The sequence below is a fragment of the Pectinophora gossypiella genome, chromosome 4 (assembly GCF_024362695.1).
Source record: "Pectinophora gossypiella chromosome 4, ilPecGoss1.1, whole genome shotgun sequence".
Lineage (NCBI taxonomy): Eukaryota > Metazoa > Arthropoda > Insecta > Lepidoptera > Gelechiidae > Pectinophora > Pectinophora gossypiella.
The window spans coordinates 348485-370236 of NC_065407.1; the positions used below are offsets into that span (position 1 = coordinate 348485).

Genomic DNA, 21752 nt, shown 5'->3' on the forward strand with positions numbered 1-21752 from the left:
TGGATAACCAACCTCATCAACTGTGGTGTCAGGGTTAGTATTGAGCCGCCAAAGGCCCCTGACGTCACTGAAGTAATGACTACGTACTTACATCAGTAAGTAGTAACCGGGACCAAGCACGGATCATTTTACTTCTGGACAATCAGGTGATCAGCCTGCAATGTCCTAACCAAACTAGGGACCACAATGTGATTTGTCCCCACCAGGATTCGTACCCGGGACCTCCGGATTGTGAGCAGAACGCTCAACCACTGGACCACGGAGGCCGTTAAACACAAAACCTAAAATCACATTTTACGATTTTTTGAATTATATATTTTTTGTTTTTGTGGGAACTCGATCGCGAGCGCGCCGACGTACATATCTGCAATCTGACACTAAATACCTATTTCTTGTCCGAGCAAAACGCACGGTGGGCTCTTAACAAAAATCACATCCGAAACTGATTTTCCACAAAGGCGCTTGAATGGTTTTCACTATAATGCGACTATATATTATATGCTCACATTCAATGTAGATACTTTTACGCCGATTATCAAAAAACGTTTTAACTTAGAGAGGAAGGGGAAGACCAAGAAGAGCTTACATGAAACAGATCAAAGAGAAGGTGAACGTCGTGTCTTATAAGGAAGTGAAAGAATTGGCATTTGTTAGACAAGAATGGAGAATGCTACACCGACAAGAGCGTGGCTTTTAAATTAGTAATGCGATGATTAAAAATTTTGGAGTTGCTAGGCTATACTCAAGTTACGACATACATACGCACATACATAAACATAACATAAACATAAATAGCCTAAATACGTCCCACTGCTGGGCACAGGCCTCCTCTCAATCAACCGGAGAGGGTATGGAGCATACTCCACCACGCTGCTCCACTGCTACATACATAAACTCACGCCTATTTCCCGAATAATTATTTCCTTAGCGGGTTGATACGTCACATTCTTGTCTACACCAAACACTTGTCTCCTACTTCTAAACGTACAACAAGAAAAACACTCTCAATCACTTGGTAGAATGTCGTCTAAATAAGCGAGCAGCTTTAGATAACAGAAGCTCGAGATAAATATTCAAGCTCCGCATCTTTGGAGAATGTAGACTATACATTAGCGTGCTCCGTCTCTCCTCGTGATATATCGGTAGCTGCGATCGTGCGGGAGCTTTATCTCGCCTCCCATAGCATCCAATATGTATGTGGCAGTAGCAGCGAGCCTTGCAATATGCAGCCTTTGGAATCCCAGACATGTGTAACTCAGCATTTTCCTAATAAACTCCCCTCCCCCCTGAAATAAATAGGCTAATTTACAAAGTTAATGGCACCTATTTACTAGTACGTCGCTGCCGGCTCGAGTGGAAGTAAATTCTAATTTGGATGTCTCGTGTTCTATATGGACTCTGTCACGGAATGTACGGCTTGTTAGCTAAGCAAATATTAGAGCAATTGCAGAAGTTCTAGTGCTTCCCTTCACTTCTCATTACATGCCTTTCATTGCGGTGATGAAACGCTGGATCGTTAAAGTTACAGTCACTGAGAGGTGGTTTGGGCTAAATGCAGACCAAAATTCTTCCCCATCGGTACGCACCATCAGAATTTCCAGTTTTGTATGTTTGTTATTTTGGAAAAAAACTAAAACTTTACAAATTAAGAAAACAAAAATCGAATGGTAGAATAAAAAAAAAAACAAAAACAAATTGAAAAATCTTCTCTGTACTATGATTATAATGCGCATGAACTTCATTGTTGGCGTCTCTATCTGTTAAGTTAACTACGAAATACATCTTTGCTGACGAATCTGAATTTTTTTGCTAAAGTGATTTGTGTCTTATTGACAATTGCAACAGGTGCAAGTCAGTTTAGCCAAAAATTGCAGATACGTCAGTTACCGGTATCAGCGAGATTTGTTAGGTTAAGCCTACCATAGCTTGTCCATTTAACAATTTAGTTTACCATTGTTACAAGCTGGAATCAATATCATTTTGTTGACTGTCTGTATAATTGCATATATTTTGTTTAAATCAGGAAATCGGCGCAAACAGGTTTTTATTAGCGAACAGCAAACATATATAGCATAGTAAAAACTGCATATGCCAGGATATACACGGATCAGCTAACTATGTACATCATCAGATCTCCTGTCTGTGCCAATATAACATAAACACATATATTGCGTACGTATATGTATATATTGACCCGATTCCTGTAGACACCTCCTAATTTTCCTTTTGACGCACAATGACCAATAATACAATGGTTTTTTTCGCAATATGACACATTCGCATATTGACCTATTAGCATTTCTACTAAAACGCAAAGTGACGCGTACGTGAAAAGACGTATACGTATAATGACTAACGGAAAATTCGAATTTAGACATACACGCAAAACGTCCAAAACGCATAATGACGCATTAGCAAAACTAACAATACGCATAATGACCAATACCAAATCATTTATTGTCATTAAACACGAAACAACAAATACGCTGTTAGGTTAGCCAATACATAATAAGAAACAATACAATATAATAAATAATAGTCTATGAATGGGGCAAAGAAAATAAAATCACACACAATAATGAACGGTTTATTAATGGATATTTTTGAACTACAAAAGTAAACTTAAAAGTGACTCTGGTAATATTCTTACATTAAAATAATAATCATGCAATACGTTTCAGCCGCGAAAACACTATCTTCCTAAGATATTGCATGGTGTTAATTTTTTTTGCATGCAGTTCACGCAACAAAATAGACAGTTTCATATCAAAATCGATATCACATTTTCTTCGATTTACTTTGGCTCGCGAAATAACGATCTTGAAATTTCATGGTCATAAAATTTTGTTTCCTTTTTAAGTTTAAAAATAAAACGGTAAAGGCTTGGATGTATGGACATTCTCACGTTCAAACGGTGGTGCCACCCTTCTAAACAGTTGGTAGTGGTACTTTTTTTACAGACAAGCTTAAAAAATGTAAACTTGTTGCGCGTTAGTCAAAATGCTAATAGGTCAATATGCGAGTGTGTCGAATTGCGAGTTGGTCATTATGCGAGTTTAATTGGTATTGGTCATTATGCATATTGGTCGTTTTGCTTAGGCGTCATTATACGTGTTGGTCGTTATGCTTGTGTGTCAATATTCGTATTACCTGTTGGTCATTGTGCGTATTGGTCATTGTGCGTCAAAAGGCTAATTTTAAGTTATAACTGTCATTTTCTTATCCGCCGAAAAGGAAAGGGTCGGATGATTGACAGCTCTTAATTTTAGGAAAAATGAGTAAATTAATGAATAACCCGGGCGCATCAAAAAGGTATCTCGCTGGTATGCAAACCTTTTGACGTGTGCTGTCAACTTCATTCTGTCGGGTTATTAGCCAATATGAAATTTTTAGACGGTTGTTTTAGATTTCTGCTTAAAATTGACGTGTGTTCCATAAATTTTATGCTTGTAGATTACCCGTCCCTTTCCTTTTCGGCGGATAAGAAAATGACAGATATAACTTAAAATAAAATTAGATGGTATTTAGAGGAATTAGCAGCACCCTTAGCATAGCAAATGTTTCTCGCTGAAAAACTGAACTTACGGGTAACAAAGTAATGAAGGAATGGAAAAGCGGAGTTGTGTTAATAAAAAAAAAAGCCGGTCAAGTGCGAATCTGACTCGCAGTCAATACAGAGAGTTCCGTACAAATTGCCACCTGGTCATTATCAGACCCTGAATAGTTAGTTGCGAGTCATTCCCAACACAAGTACTCTAGTTACTTACTGGGAAGTCTTGACAACAAACTTCGTTACAATTATGAGAAATAAACTATTTTTATTGTTTTATTATTTTATACCAACCACAAACAGCCTCTTGGCCAGAGCGCTAATCAAGACAAATCAAACTAGCCCAAACTCGGGGGTTTTACACACACATTTGACCACTTTGGAAGTGTTTCTCGTGATAATCGTAATGCGGTTCACAGAATACATCTACTTACCAAGTTTCAACAGTATAGTTCTTATAGTTTTAGAAAAAAGTGGATGTGACATACAGTCGGACAGACAGACATGACGAATCTATAACGGTTCCGTTTTTTACCATTTGGCTACGGAGCCCTAATAAACACAAAAAATGTATTTTGCTATTATTGGAAGTATGTTTGCGTTTGAAAGAAATCTCACCTCCGAACCTATCATTGGTCTAACAGAAAGCTCAGTGAAGCGTGGGAACAGTCATGAGCAATATAATGAACCCACTTTAGGACTTTGTCGCACTAACATATTTGACATTTAGTGAGACTTACAGTTCAATTTGTCAAAAAAGTTAATGTGATATGGTACCAAAGTGTGTACATATTAATGCTCGTGACCGTACTTAGTTCATCTTGCGATGGATGTATCTCTTGCCTAATTAGGAAATAGTCATGAGCCTATGTTGGTACATTTTCTTTCATGTAAAAACTTTATCAAGTTTAGTTTAAAAATAAAATCTATCGGTAGAGCACAACGTTACTTGAGCACCAGTTTACCAGGCTGACATAGCTAGGTTGAAGGTTTTACAAAGCAGACAAGAGTTTACCCTCGCTCAAAGGCGTAATAGGAGTAATGTTGCCTTTATCATGCTAACCTCCCGGTGCGGACAAATTAACGTGCTCTACGTAACGCGGCTCGCAGTGAGGGCGCAGGGCTGCTCGAGCAAAATGGCTTATTTCCTTGTAATATGAAGAGCTAAAGAATGTAGCTGGAGATAGTGAAGCTAAGTGGGTTTGAAAATATTTGAAAGAAGTGCTAACGGGGTATTTTAGGTGAGTCTTTAGAATAGAATAGAAATAGATTATTATAAAAGGGCGCCACACACAAAAAAAGACAACAACATCATATCACATTTCCACTAAAATAATTACAAAAAAGCAAGACGGATGTCTGTCGAAATGATCATAAGGTGGTGGTGGACGTCCTGAGATAAAAGGACCTCACTCAACACAAGTCGCGGCGTGAACCACGACGCTGATATTATGTGGACCCTTTAGTTAGGATAGCTATCAAAGCTAGATTTTAACACATTATTTTTCACCAACCGGTAATAAACTAACAGCGTTATCATACTGCTGTAGCAGCCATACCCAGAGCCGGCATGGAACATAATATTATATATGTGTGAACATAACCTAAAACTCGCAATGGTGCCTACTACGAAACGTGATAGTGATACGTACAAAAGATTTTATAAATGTACTCACTACTCACACCCGTAATCCCTAATAGGGTGAGCAGACAACTTGCAGTTACTGTTGATACGAAGGTGATCATGATTAACTTTATGATTCGCCATGCGGGGTTCGCTGGAAGAGATCTCTCTTAGAGATAAGCCTAACTTTTGTACCTATATTTTGTTTTTGTTTAACTACACTAATGTGTCAGTTTATGGTGATCATGGATCAGCTTACCGCCCATAAAATTGACATATTCCAACAAGGATAATATATAAACACAATCTGTCCGTCTTTGCGTCATTCCCGAGAAGACAGCTGAACATATTCTCCTTTTTTCACTCGCTCTCAATCCAGCATAATAGCTATTTTTTTTTTATTTGTACACGTGGGTATACCTAATTTTATGAACGTTACATAACACAGGGCTGACTTTACTAACGGCATCATTAAACGGGCAATTAGTTGTGGTCCCCTCTTGGGTGTTGATCTCATTTAAGTTAAAGTTTGATCGAGCTAACCTACCACCAGGTTACGCTGCAATATGATTGTAATATTATGAACCTTCCAGTAGAGACTAACCGAGAGTCTTTTCAAGTACTTACGTTATATTAACATTATTTCATTGACAACAAAGATGGTCAGTAGTAAAGACGAATTTGGAGGCCTAACTTCACTCACACTTTCATAACGAAAAGCCATAATATTGATTGAGTGTCAGGATGGTAGCAAATTGAATTCCATAATCTGTGCTTTCTCCGATGGGAAATAGGCGTGAGTTTCTGTGTGTGTGATTTTGGTTGACAATAATTATAATAATAAGGCCTTATAGTCATCGGAATAGCTTTTATTATTACTAAAGTAATCGTTCAGATCTTAAAATCGATCACGATTTTATCGAATAAAGAGAATAAAATTAATGACGTACATCATATTCCCAGATGTATTAAAGAATTGCAAACAAATAATTTTAAATCTCAACTGTATAATTGGCTATGTGATAAATGTTTATTGTATAAAATATTATTTTGAAGATGCTTAGAAGATGAATATAAATAATGTTTAGAGAGTTTTGAGACTGTATAGGTATTTATTATTGTAAATTATTGTAAGTTTGCTTTTTTATTAGATTTATATTAGGTTAGTTAAGTTAGTTTCGATTCTGCTCCGCACCACCCAAATCCCCTGGTAGTTGCGGCTTTCGAGTACATTCCGCTTAGGGACGGTACTGAAAAGTATCGGCGTCCGAAGGACGTAATATACGATCCCGACGACCCGATTACTCTAGCCATAGAGGCAGCCAATCAGCTCGCGACACCAAACACTTCAGGTCCCCGATACCGACCCCGCCGGCGTGGTCGACGATTTCCCTCATTCAGCGCTTATCGCTATCGACCCACTAGGGTCGATTAATTCTTTCAAATATTTTTCCTCTCAGACGACGCCCTCGCCGAGGTTCGCGCCCAACTGGGCACCCTCAGGCCTGTTGTCGTAAACGTTGTACCGGGTGAGAGCCTTCAGCGCTCCCCATTTGTCCGGCCAAGTAGTTAATGCCATCTGCGGCAAATCTACAATAAGTCACGTCAAAAAAAACAAAAGTTAAGTTAGTAAGTAGATTTATATTAGTTACGTAATTAAATACCTACGGACCTTATAAATTTTCGCATGCTTATATATAGCGGATCACGTGGTACTTAGAACATAAAACCTACCAACTGTTTACAAAACCATGAATTCTATGCGAATAAATGAATTGATGTTTTTTTTTTCATCCGCTCGCGATGGCAATAATCGGTGCTCATCAATCGCTGAATCGCTGTCAATTACAGTAACGCGCAGACTCAAAGTCTCATCCTGCGACAAATTGGATGCCCACATGTTCGAACGATACAGACACGTTCTTGGAATTAACAGACTCCCCTTAATTAGCGACTTTGGACGAATCTTTTCGGGGTATAAAGACGTATTGGTTCAATTCGCGCAGGTATATTATTATGTTAGATAAAGCTTCCATTCTATTCATACCATATTATCATACAGAAACATAACATAGTAGCCAAAAACTTTTGTAATGTTTCGTACATATCCAAATTCTTCATTATCATCTAATTTGACTGTCATAGATTTTGACTTCAACTTACTACTAAAACAATAACCCTAACACCAGGGTTGATGAGGTTGGTACTCCACCTCACAACCCACATAGAAGAGTAAAACAATACCGTCATATCACATTGCAGGCGAGGAACTAGCCCTCAGTAAAACCGGTGCGATCCAGATTTGCCGGGTAATGCACAAGACGTGCGTCCGCGCGTTAAATATTTTAAATTTGGAAGCAAAAGTTTGAGCTCCGGCGGAATAATTTAACGGACACCGGCTGCGGCGCCAGTGTGTGCCAAATGGGGGTATTTGAGCGTAGATCCTTTAACCTACTACACTGTCAAACAGATGTACCTCGTCTTGTAGTCTCGAAGTCGATTATTTCTTTCCTCTGAATGTACGGAGAGCTTCTACACTCGCTGACGTATAACTCACACGAATCGAGACGCCTTACAGGTAGGCATCGCCGTTGGCACAAGAAGTTCACTTAATTCGGACGGGCTATACGCCATAATGGGTATAGAAATAGGAACATTTAAAACTTGGCTAGACCCTTTAGTGCAAAAATATCGCTTACGAGTATGTTTAGGTTCAATATTTTGTGGTATTGGTACACTACTGATGCGAAAGGTAACCATTCTGGTCGTTTTAAATATTGTGGCCACACGTGGTTTACGTTTCATGAATAAAAAAATAATGTTCACGTAAATAAATTGTGGAGCAGCGTGGTGGAGTATGCTCCATACCCCCTCCGGTTGATTGAGGGGAGGCCTGTGCCCAGCAGTGGGACGTATATAGGCAGTTTATGTATGTAAATAAATTATGACTTCTCCGTTTATTGGTGACGTGTGTAACATTCGTTCGTAATGCTTTTCATGCTAAATCAGGATAGTCATTTACTTCATTTACTTCACAGCTTTTTCAAGAAAAAAAAATAAGTATTTATGCATTAAGTGTATGATAACCTATAATTTAATATGAATACCTATTCATTATTGGTTGTGTTAAAAAAAAAAAATTCTTTAACAGAGATGGTAGGTACATAATAATATTTGCAGTTGTGACATCCTAGTAAGTGTGAAACACCTGTGTCAGAAGGTCACGCTCCTCCATATCCATAAGTACTTGTTGGTACCAAAAACCTGAAGTATACCTACATCGTATTATAAGTAAACAATAAAGAAATATGTGTGTGTGTGTGTGTGTGTGTGTGTGTGTGTGTGTATGTATGTGTCAAGGACACTAATTAGGTCCTCTACACTAATACTAATTAGGGATAAGTGTTATACCAAGTATTCGTAAAGCTTTTCTATTTCCTTATAATCTAATAATTTGAGCCATGCAGTAATCTAAAAAAAAATCTAAGTTAAAAATCAATAAGCGTTACAAAGAGTATACCTTCCCTTCTCGCAAACTTGTTGAACAGTAAAGACAAAAGCAATACGATTGAAACTATAATTAGAAACGGCAATAACATTAGTTACTCTTCAAGTTCGAAGTTTCATCTCCAACTGAAACAATTATTCATTGAGAATGTTAAGACATGTACACGCTGGAACTTGTTGTGCTGCTTGATACACAATAAAGTTTGTGTCTAGGTATCTGTCGTAATACTCTTGTATACGATGGTTGTGTGTACGAGGTTTTATATTTCAGACTCTCTTCATAAATGTTCTGAAAAATCTAAACCGTGGCTGAATGTTTACTTTAAGTTCTAAGATTAATATTATTATTATGTTTTTAATGTTTATATCAATTATGTACATATTAGTACTTTTTTCTGTTTATATCTCTAGTTAGGTATTGGTTAATATCATAACATGCATGATGTAGTTACCTATAATTAGTTACACATTAAGTTTATTAAGTTTCTCACTTTACCTAACCTGAAATTTTGACAGGTCCGGTTTTTTACAGAAAAGACTGCCTGTCTGAACTGCCAACCCGCGAAGGGAAAACAAGCCCAATGCAAGTTAGGTCACATTAACATACCTCCGAAAATGCATTTCTCGGGAATGTGGGTTTCCTCACGATGTTGATGAAGTTGTATGTGAGTCAATTAAATAAATAAAGTTGAAGTTTAGTCGGAGTGATACAATTATTTAGTGATAAAGTTATAACTCTCGGGTTACAAGTTACAGTTATTTCGACGTTTATCAATTTATTCAGGTTATAATTTATAGATGACCTTTATATTATCGAATAATAGTAACGAGTTATAGTATCTAATAATATTTACGTTGGATATTAAATCTGTAGATACCTTATACATGAAATGTATTTAAATGAGCGCTGGAATGACAGCATAAATGCTATTATTCCTATACGAAAAGTTGACGATGGCTAAAAGCTTGTGGCAAAAGTGATGGCTGACATAATAAGTAATTCAAATTCTGTTTCTGAAGATTGGTTTCAAAATGTTCTCACATTATACATAAAATATGTCTTTTGAATTGAAAGTCGTCCTCGGGGCATAATTCAAGCTGCAAAGCTCCCGTAAGCCTAGCCGGTAGCCGGCAGAACCTCACCGGAAGGAAGGTGCTCCACTTGCGGGCAGATCCTGCCAAGTAGAGCACTTTACTTATACGTGTATCAAAGAGGATAGTTTTAGAGCTTAGATGAAAATCTAGATAAATTGTGAGGTTAATTTTAATGCGTGCGTGCACACAATCTGACAAAATAGTTGGAAATATACTAAGGTAGGCATGGTAGGCAAAGGAAACATAAATATCTTGCACTGTTCATCATCTTAGATACCTTAAAAGTCAATTATACTAATTAATCGTATATAATGGTAGCATATTATTACACAATTATTATTCATCATAATCTCTTATCTATCTCATAATATCTTAAGATGCTATTAACAAGATCCGACAATGGTCTTCTTCTGAGGAAAAAAAAAACAATAATCCGCAATGATACTAAGATTTGTGATATTTCACTGGCGTTCTCCCAGACTATTAATCAGAAATCATTCGTTTGGAAGCCATCATTATGTTTCGGATCATGCTTTAAATCAAAAAGTTTCCTCTTACTGAAACATTATATAACCAGGATATTTAAGAATATATGTCTTCTACCTTCTACCTTTCAAATAAATTTAATATAACATCTAGAGATTACAAAAGGAAAAATATCGTATTTTACAATACATCTGAGATAAAATGCTTACAAGTGAACAGGAGGTATTGTCACGAAGTCACATTCGCAGTAAACCTTGGAAGGAATCACGCACGATGCAACGGTGCAGTTTACAGCGCAAATTGGTGCATCGATTGCAATGTACATGTGCATCTGGGAAGTAGAATTGAACGTGCCTTTCTCGCGGTTCGACACACGCCTGAGGCTTCTGCCGACTTCGGTAAGCTTCGGTCGGCTTTGGGTCGCTTCGGGTCGCTTCGAATGGCTTCGGACGGCTAAAGCATAAATGCTTCGCGTACGTGCCTCGTTTGGTCTGCAGCTGAGCGTGAGCAACTGGCAAGTAAATTATTTTATTGTTTTCTTTTTTAACTTAATATTTTCTGTAGATAAACATAATAAGTATCACTACATAGTATAAAACAAAGTAGCTTTTTCTGTCCCTAAATCCCTATGTACGCTTAAATCTTTAAAACTACGCAACGGATTTTGATGCAGTTTTTTTTTAATAGTTAGAGTGATTCAAGAGGAAGGTTCATATGTATAATAACATCCATTAATAGTGGATAAATACTGTTATTTTTGAGGTTTTTAATGTGATGTCGTAAATAATTTCATTTTATCCTCTGCATTGCATCCGAGCGAAGTTGGGGCGGGTCGCTAGTTACTTAGGTACTATATTTATTATGAGTGGCTGCGGATTGTCTCACTGGTGACTTGTGGGTCTGCTCACCTTTGCATTTAAACGATTAATATTCCCACCCTACCTACCAATATACCGCACATGTATAATATGTAGTATTTTTAATAAAAAAAAAAAATCCGCTTCCATAAAATTATTCCAAATACAAACGTATTCGTGTTTACATGGCGATATGCGGGAATATTTATCAAGCTGCAGGCTGTCAGATTTCGGGCGTGGATGTTTGTGTATGTTTGTAGATGCTTGTGTATGTTGGCAGCTGTTGGAAGATGTTGGAGCTATGGCGTTAAGTGCAGTGTGTAATTTGTTCCCCGATGCAGGCGGGGTGCATACGTCAGCCGGTGGTGGGGGGATTACATTTGCACAGTTAGCTAACATTTGGCTTAGAAAGATTATGTAAATTCTCACAGTTAAATCATTTAGGTGAACGAGGTTTGGGAAAACAACTGATCTAGTATTAGTTACCTTTTAATTCTATTAAATTATTTTAATAGGGTTCTTAACTTCAACATTGCCTTGACTTACTTATTCTATTATTTATAATGATCTTTGCCTATTCATTAATCCAAGAAATAAATGTAACGGAAATAAAGGAAAAGAATTTAATAAACAATTTAAATAGTGACTTCAAAATTTGAATGACAAAAAAGTAAGAAATAAAGAAGCCCACAGACTAAATTACATGCATACGGGTCAAATTGATAAACTCCTCTTTTTAAACACTATATCAAACGTGATTGCAGGTTTTTTTTTCTGAGCACCCCAATAGGGTTATAAATACTAACTTATGTATGGACCTGTACATAATATTTGCTGTGTCCAACAGGGTGTGAAGACCCCCCCCCCCCTTATGTGACGTCACAAGCAGGGCAGCGAAATTGACTGCATTCGCACAACGCCCGCGGCCTGACAATTAAACTACGTGTACACGTCACAGCACCATATGCTTACGTTGTCATTATCTAAGCGGTTGAATACTTCATCTGATGCGTGCCTACAAAAGTGACATAAAGACTGATCCAGGAAGAAGGTACCTTCTGTGTTTAACTTAACATAGCCATAGAGGAGCCGTGTCGCCGCCTAATATGTGTCGAGCCAACTCTATTCGTGAAACACTTAAGAGAAATTAATAACTCATTGGAGCAAGTCCGGTACCAGGTTTCGACTGCGGAACTGTGATTAAAATGTACTTTATTATGTATAATGCAATAAGCGGTATTATCCTTTAAAGCCATCTCTTCCAGGTAACCATATAAGCGTCCGATCGTAGGTAATAGAAAATTGAAACCGAAGCGGAATTTAATAGCAGCGTAGAACTGATCGTGCCATGAGAGATGGGACAGGAAAACTTAAATAAGCCAATATCGGAGGTGAGGCCGCAAATCCGGCGACACGGCGCCACACGGCGCGACACGGCGCGACACGCCGGCTAATCGGTATCACGATCGCGACGCGGCTTGATTGAGGATCACACCGGATCCGCCCCACGGATCAAAACTTTACCTTATAGATTACTCCCTTCTACACTTCCAAGTTGTTACAAACAAGTATCTCGTAGGCGGGGAATGGAAGGATAGACCGTCTACCTACATTAGTTGGTAATCATTGGTTTCAACTATACCTCCTTACTACATTGAAACTACTTAGTGTCTTTGTTCTCCTTTGAATTTATATCTATAATTATCTTACGTCTATTATTTTTGTTGATAACTAAGCACATACATACATACATACATAAACTCACGCCCGTAATCCCAAATGGGGTGGGCAGAGCCACAAGTAATCAAAGACAACTTGCAGCCACTGTTGATACGAAGTCCTAAGATGGATATGATGAACCTTATGGTGATAAGGGATCAGCCTATCGCCCATAACATTAGTCCATCATGTTAGAGGACGCAATCCCTCTGTCGGTTTTTACGACATGCCCGGGAAGACAAGCAGCTGAACGTGTTCTATAACTAAGCACGATCATAGGAAAACCTAAAATAAAACATTTTCAACACGTCGATCGCATGACTTACATCGTTATGTCACAGGTTCGAATACGGCCTGGGCCCTAAACCCATGAATTCAACTTTATAACTTTGAATTCATGTTAAGGAGGTAATTGATTTCACGTGGTTTCCAAGATTTACGCCCCTATCACGAGGGACTTAAACACAGTTGGCGAGGAGTGTATGTATTATATTATACACCTTTGTCTACCCCTTTGGGGATACAGGCGTGATGCTATGCATCACGATGTTCAATACGTAGAATATCCTCTTCAAACGCCAGTCAACATCAACTTTATCAAAATATATGTCTTCTGCGAAATGTGTTCACGTAAATTCAATATAGTACTAAATCAATATCAGTCCATCAAAAGATTACGGGAAGCCGCAGTGTCGCGACTTGAGGCGTAATCAGTGTCGCGACATCGGGGGTAATCTCCGGCTGTCGCGACGCCGACACGCGACATCGACACAGCTGACACTGATTGCGGATCTACGTACTCTGTTCCGCGTCTTACAAACTGTAGACGCCTGTACTTCGAACATGAGTTCAAGTATACCTTCAGGTATTGTACCTACAATAATTTTAATATAGGTAAGCTTTACACTAGATGTAAATGAAAGAAGGTCCACTGTAGACCAGCTGCATTTGTAAAGTTAGCGAAGGAGTGACCGTCGCTCACCTACTACTTAGCATGTTGCTATCGCCTCAATTCAACACATAAGGTCTCGACGATATCCCAATTGGGATAGTTATAGAGACATTCATTGCAAGATGAACTATGTACCAAAACCTCACCGAGCTTTCAGTTAGACCCATGCTGAATCTATGCTTCTTTTTTCACTATTCTTCTTTAAAATCCTGAATTGATTGAATTGATACACATAAAAATGTATATTCTTATTATGTTTACGAGTACTTACTCGAGTTAGAGTCATTTGAAATTCAGTTCGAAAACTAAACTATTAATTCGAATGTGAATAAACTCGTTTCAAACAAACATTCATAACTTTTAATCCGCATGAAATATTTTAGACAAACAAATCCATCGTAATCTATTGCAAAGTTCTAAATAACAAAAACTCTGTTTTCCAATACGTATTTTTTATGAAATAAGTGTATTCAAACAGAAATAGATGTGATAATTCTATGCAAAGTGTAAACACGGCGAATGATATTTGCGAGTTAGAATAAAAAGCATCGAGCGTGCATCAGCTAAGTAAAGAGCAAATAAATCCGGCGGGATTTAAGGACCATTGAGAAGAAACAGTGCCCCATTTACATTTCAATTACGCAAATGCTGTTTGTTCTGTCCTCGCTAAACGCTGCCAGGAGTTAAACGGCTGTCGCGGGGAACACAGGCACTGTCACCCTACTAAGCTTATTTCGTAAGTGTTTTGAATAACAATCTACTTCGGAAAGTCTTCAATCTGAGAACACACATACTTACGAAATCCCACGCGAAAAATCCTACCAAGGCCTACCTTAATAGGATTTTACTTAGAGTTCGACTTTAGAATCTAAGTCAAGAAGACATTTTACAGTCGTTCTTGAGTGAAAAGTCGCGGTCGTCATTTGTCGTCAGCCGACCTATCAGGGATAACACTTTAGTATCACAGACTTAAGATTTTTTCGCACTTATTGTAAGCTTTAAAATATTTTTTTTCTACATCGATGTGATATGTCGTTATGACACGTGGATATGTCGGGAGCACCGTGACAGCTGTCGATATCTGAGCAGGCTACTCCTCCATTAATTTGTTCTATACCTGCCATTGAAAGTCGACATAACCCAGAAATTTGTATTCGTTGTCATTTTTTAGATGACAACGGTATTTGTGAAATTTCTTTTCTTCTTTCCTTTTTGTCCTCCTCCTACCTCTGCCCGACTCCTTCGGGGATACAGGCGTCTTGCTGTGTTATGTTCTTTTAAAAAGAAAATGGCTCAGGATCCGTATCTATCTCATTTGATGTTAATTAACAATGTGGTCTAAGGTGGAAAAAGCTTCCTAGCGAATGCTTTAGCTAAGTCTATTTCTGTTTCAAAAATATACTTTTACATTACTTATATGAATCAGCGTTGCTTTATAACAGAATATGTATGCCTAATATTCACATAGATAGGTTTACACAGGGTGTTAGAGATATCGTAACAAATATTCAGGGGGATGATTCAGACCATGAATCTGAGTTAATATCAAGTGGAATTTTCCGTCGCAAAATTCATGATTTTTTTTAGTGTTCTTAAATTACTTTCAATTCTATACTAATTCAGAATAATGGTCTGAATCATCCCCCTCAGTATTCGTTACGATGTCACTAACACCCCATACAATTACATAATTAAGGTATGGTGTTAGTGACGTCGTAACGACGAATACTGACGGGGATGATTCAGACCATGATTCTGAGTCGATATCAAGTGGATTTTCCTGTCGGAAAATTTATGAAAATTTTAGTGTTTTTTTTTAATTATTTTCCGTCAGAATCACGGATTGAATAATATACCTCAAAGTTTTCGTGACGATGTCACTAAAACCCTGTGTGCAAGTTTCGTATCCGGATGTCCGTGTTCTACTGTCTCGCGGGCTGACAGAGTGTAGAATGCAGATATTGGTGTTAGATCCTTATTCCTGATCTGATTTGCGTCAAGTTGCGTTCACATTGAGTATAAAATGTTCGATACCCGCGTTTCCCAGTCTTTACAGCGGACGTGACGGCAGATTTCCACTGCGCGGATAATGTTGCATTTATTCTCTCTGAATCGCAATGTCTGTCTACTTTGTAAAATATTATTGGCTTTGTTGCTTTATTGTGTTGTATTTTTACGATGTTTGCTTTTAGTTCTCAGTTCTCTTATTGGCAGGAGGAGCTTAAAGCCGTTAGAATAGAAAGTAAGTAGCGTAGTTCGATTCCCTATCGGGTTAATTTAGGAAACATACATACATTAAAGAAAACGTTATTGGTTTTGGATGTTTCACTGCAACCTTTTCTAATTGTATAATTTATTTTAGTAAAAACATAGTCTAATTATAATATAAATACAAAATATATTGATTTTGTGATGCCTATATTAGGTGACTTAATCTTAGCTGTATCTTAAGCATAAGAATGATGTTGGTGGATGGTTTATATACAATCAATAAACATCCCAACTATCACCCTGTAAACAAAACAGCCATCTCCCATCACGTTTCCTTCCTGTCTCTCCTCCTCCCCCGTTCTCCCGGGAGCGCCCCGCTGGGCTAGACAGACATACAAATAGGTAGTGAGTATAGGTACGTGTAAAGTAGGTCTGTCTTATTATAGTTTGTTCTATGGTCTCGCTACCACGTGACCTGAGCACGTAGACGTGAATAGCAAATGAATGGCTGCCCCTGGCTCTAGTCGGGGAGATAAAAACACGCCCGGGATATCTAATTATAATAGTTTATTTATAAAAGTTCTTTATTCACATAACATAATCATTACATGTCGCGACATTATCAGCGTAATAACATTATATAAGTATGTCGGAAGGAATGGTTCCTCTCCACCGCCATTGGAAGCCAAATGATAAGTTACTGTTGACCATTGCAACATAAAAATTCCTTTTAAAAAAAAGAAATATATTAAGTAATTCTTTACTTTTTTAAATTAATTTTATATTCATCTATCTTCTCTTATTGTCGGACGTGTTTATAACCTTTGTAATTACCTACTAAAACTGAATTATATGCGAAGTGGAAAAACGATCAGCGTTTCTTTAATACAGTCTACGAGTGGTGAAATAATCAATCCACACATTTAAACAGTCACTTACGTCAAAAAATAACTACACAGAATGTCTGCCGTCTGTCCGTCCGTGTCGTATCGCTGTCGTGTCTTACGTCTGTTGGGCATGGCCCACGTTTAGCATCGTGTCTGGTGCAAAGGTTGTCCGTAGCTATCCAATGCACCAGGGGTGGTCTGTTCGATTGGACAGTTCGTTTTTTTTTTGCAATATTTTTGTTATTTTTAGGGTAAGTTATATTTGTTTTATCTGTCTGAACATATTATGATTAATGTAAGCAAGAAGTTTTACTGGACAGAATGTCTTTAGGATAATGACAGCAAGCAAACAGAGTTCCATCGCACGGACGACACCTCTGGTATTGCAAAACTCCATGGGGACGTTCTTCTTCTTCTATCGTGTGGATTGTGAGGTGGATTATCAACCTCATTAATCCTGGTGTCAGGATTAAAGGCCGCCAAAGGCCCCTGACATGACTCATGTAACGACTACGTACTTACATCAGTAAGTAGTAACCGGGATCAACGGCTTAACGTGCCTTCCGAAGCACGGATCGTCTTACTTTCGGACAATCAGGTGATCAACTTGTAATGTCCTAATCAAACTTGGGATCACGAAGTGATTTTTGTGATGTGTCTCCACCGGGATTCGAACTCGGGACCTCCGGATCGTGAGCCCACCACTTAACCACTGGACCACAGAGGCCGTCCATGGGGACTCTTTACCTATTGTAAAACGTAATACTTATAAGTAGGCATAGCGTCAGACGCTAACTTTTTTTTATACACTATGCCATGTAATGAAAGAGGTTTTTTCCTTTATCGCGACCTTCACACTCCTCTTTCACCGCAACGAACTTTCTCATCTCATGAACTCTCCCATACCTGCCTACATACATACTCGTAAATATTATGAAATTCCAGAGCTCCCCTCGCGATGTGCCGCGTTTTGTGTTATATTGCGCCATGCGTCACCTTAAGAATGCACAGAGCAATTTGCAACGTATACGCATGGGGTAACTTCGGAATCCGCGGTTTTGTGACGACAAGAGACGACTGGAACTGTCTGCCGTCGTCTGTTTTACCAACTCGTTATAATCTGGGAGACTTCAAGGCTAGAGTGAATAGGCATTTGCTAAGTAAGCGTGATCCACCCTACACCACCGTCACTTACCATCTGGCGAGACTGTGGTCAAACGCGACCCTATATAATACTTGAAAAAAAAAAATCAATAACGTTACTGTTACAACAAACAAAGTTTCTGGGACATTGTTTTGTTAGTTATAAAATAGCTGTCGCCTGAAATCGTGGCTGATCTTCCCAAATTACCTTACTTTTGAGATTATTTTTTCTTAATGACAATTCAGTTTCGCCGAAAATTGCAAGTAAGGCAGTTAGACAGATCAACGACGGAATATCTCACAATCATTCGTGCATCTTCGAAATGAAGTTCTCATCACGAAAACTTTTAGCATTGGACAGACTGTGCCAAAACAAATATCAGGTTGCTTCCTATTTCAACTCCGGAATTCCGGAACTTGAACTTTACGCGTCAAAAAAATTCAAACAAAATAACTAATTCCCTACACCTTTTACGCGTTAACTTCCGGCGTGCGTGTCTCGTTTATTAATTCTGCGGAAGTGACGTCGTGTTCCGGAAACGGACCGTCACAAGAGAAAATATAAGTCGTGTCAAGCACGAGTCGGCTTCTGCATTTATTACCGGCTCGCATAAACAGAATGCTCTGAATTATTCATGGCAGGTGGCTTGCCCCACTCCACATTGCATTACGATATGAAAAGATTTTATAAGAATGAGAAATTGTTGTACCCTGTAACTTATTACACGGACTTGGACTGAGGGAGAGCTATTTAAATTAGTTGTGCAAAGCCGAGTCGTCGCTAAAACAGTACATTTGCAAAGTGTTCTAAATGAACCGTTCCTCTGTACCGTGAAACAGAACGCTAGCAGCTACAGCCCGCTGCTCTATTACTCCAATCTCGACCTCACATAATGGACCGTTACGACTATTATTATTTTTTTAGTAGACTAAAGGAATTTTTTTTTTAGTTTTTAAAGTGTCACATGAGATATATAATTAAATATTTATTAAGTTCGTTTAATGTCATACGTCACAAGCCCAAAACTAAATAAAGAATGAAAGTATCTATATATTCATTTGTTATATATCCAATGGCTTAAAAAGGTAGAATTTTGTTGCGTAAAATAGCTCGTATTGCATATTAAAATAAAACAGATCACGTACTAATGCGATTCATAAACAAATATCGGACTTTGAACTCGCGGACAGTACTTCTAAAACGTCTCGGACACAATCGCTGTTTGACGAGCTGATCACAGACTCACCTGACTTGGTCCCTGCCGCCACCCCATCTCACGAGGTGTTGTGTTCAAAGAGTAACCTCACTTGTGACTCACCACAAGCATCAACTTCACACCACCACTTGTTTAATACGGGGCAACATCTATTGAACGAAATTAATACTTGTACCGTAACGTTAGAAAACCAAACAAAAAAATATGAGTGTGAAATTGATCAGCTCCAGGCACAGATAAAAAAACTGACAAAATCCTTAGAAAATATGACACTGGACTACGAAGTAGCTCAGAAAACTATTCGAAAGCACGAGCTGGCCGCTGATAAGTTAGTGAATTTGAGTTTTCACAACGCGGAACGCTTCGATTCACTAATTAATCGTCAGTATAGTTGCAATCATTCATCCTCGCAGACTGAGCGGCCTGCTCGTGTTTCCGAGTCCTCCCCGCTGTCCGCGCCCGCGCCGGCCCATCAGCTGGTACCGGCGGCGCAGGACTTGCTCCTCACACCAATTGTTAATGACAATAATACGTCCTTCTCGTCGGCGACCGGGCAGGCGGCGCCCGCGCCGGTAAACAAAGCGCAAAATATTATTATGTTTAGTGACGAAATTGGCAAAACAATGGGTTTACAACTTAGCCATTTCTTGAGGCGGGCAGTAATTAATAATTGTATGCCGGGTGCCTCCTATTTAGACATTTTAAAAAGAATAATTTCTTATAAATTCTCGAAAAATAGTACAATCATAATCTTGGCCGGTAGGAGAGGTAACGCGAACAAAGAACTACTTTCCCATTATATTTCCTTACTTAACAGCCTACCGAATGTAGAACAAGTGATTTTGTTTGCATTGCCTTTCAGCCAAAGTCAGCTTAATTCCGAAAATAAGTTTAGGCATGATCTAAACCTGACATTGCATACTTTAGTATGCGATTATTATAATAAATTTCAGTTCATTGATACGAATTCCTATGTTAGGAATTTTTATTTGACCAAAGGTAGATATTACTATCTATCTAACTTTTACAAAAGACAAATAGCGAAGTCGCTATCCTTTTTTTTTACATTAGAATCAGCCAATTCGTTGGCTTTTAACGCGTCTGCTCCTATTGAGCAGCCTATTTTTATTTCTGACATTTGTAATTTAAATTAAATTTAATGACAACAGAGAAAAACTTTGGCTGTAGTAAGTTAAATGAGGACATATTAAATATAAAATGCAATAAGAAAAATACAAATGTAATCAACCTGGTACACCAAAACATACAAGGAATATTGGGCAAGGAACTTGAAATTGAACTTTTTTTAAACAGTAAATGTGTTGATATTATGTGCGTAACTGAACATTGGCTAAAAAAACATGAGTTCGTTTGCTTCAATAATCACCAGGTTGCCAGCTCGTACAGCAGGGAGACGGCTATCCGTGGCGGTTCATTAATATTAGTACGTAATTGTTTAAAATATAAGGAACGAACGGATATTGTAAGTCTCTCAGTTGAGCGAACTGTTGAGCTAGCCTGTATTGAACTCAGCCGGCTTATTGTATTGAGCGTATACAGACCCCCCGCTTCATCTTATGATCTATTTGAGAAAGTTATTGATGAAGCTTTATGCAAATTATGTAATAAAAGCAAACATGTTATCGTCTGCGGTGATTTTAATATTGATATTCTGGAAAATTGCTCATTAAGTACTACATTCAAATCTTTATTTCTGTGTTATAATCTTGTAAATCTTTTTTCAGAACCAACCCGAATCACGTCACAGTCCGCGAAATGTATCGATAATATTTTTAGTAACTTAGAACCTTGTGATAAATTAATAATTAATAAATTAAAGTCAGATCACTGTGGTCAACAAATATCTTTCAACTTATTTGTTGACCGCTCACTGAAAAAGGATGTTACATGCAATCCCATATCAAGTAGTCGTTTAGAACAATTCAAAGATAATATGTCAAACAAATTACCAGAACTTCCTTACTGTGATGACCCAAATTTGTTATATAACTCCCTATTTAATCTAACAAAATCGGAATTTAATAAAGTATTTAAGGCAAAAACAATTAAGAAAGCAGACACACCAATTTTTAGTGACTGGGCGACGGTAGGAATTTATAAGAGTAGAAACAGGTTGTATGAACTTTACGAAGAAAGAACATACAATCATAGCGTAGCTTTTCACGACTATGTAAAACAGTATTCAAAAGTTTTCAAACGTGTTTGCGTTACCGCGAAGGCAATGTTTGTTAGCAGTAAAATTAAAGGTAGCTCAGATATTATTAAAATGACTTGGAAAGTTATTAATAGCGAAACTGGGAAAGTCAAAGCACGCGATCTCGAGTATCAATTACAAATTGACGGTAAACTACTCACAAATGATAAGCAAGTTGCTGAAGCTTTTGAAAAATTCTTTACTGACATTCCATTTTCGACTACCAAGGACTTGAAGTCATCTCCTGCACTCGCTCAATCACTTGTAAGGGAGCACATAGATACGTCCA

At 38.0% G+C, this 21752-nt stretch overlaps 1 protein-coding gene across 1 annotated transcript in view; it reads right to left on the bottom strand.

Moving 5' to 3' along the window:
* Window positions 1–21752, bottom strand: part of LOC126366160 (protein O-mannosyl-transferase TMTC1-like) — a 247103-nt gene that overhangs the window by 47394 nt on the left and 177957 nt on the right. The gene's annotated exons all lie outside the window — the stretch shown is intronic.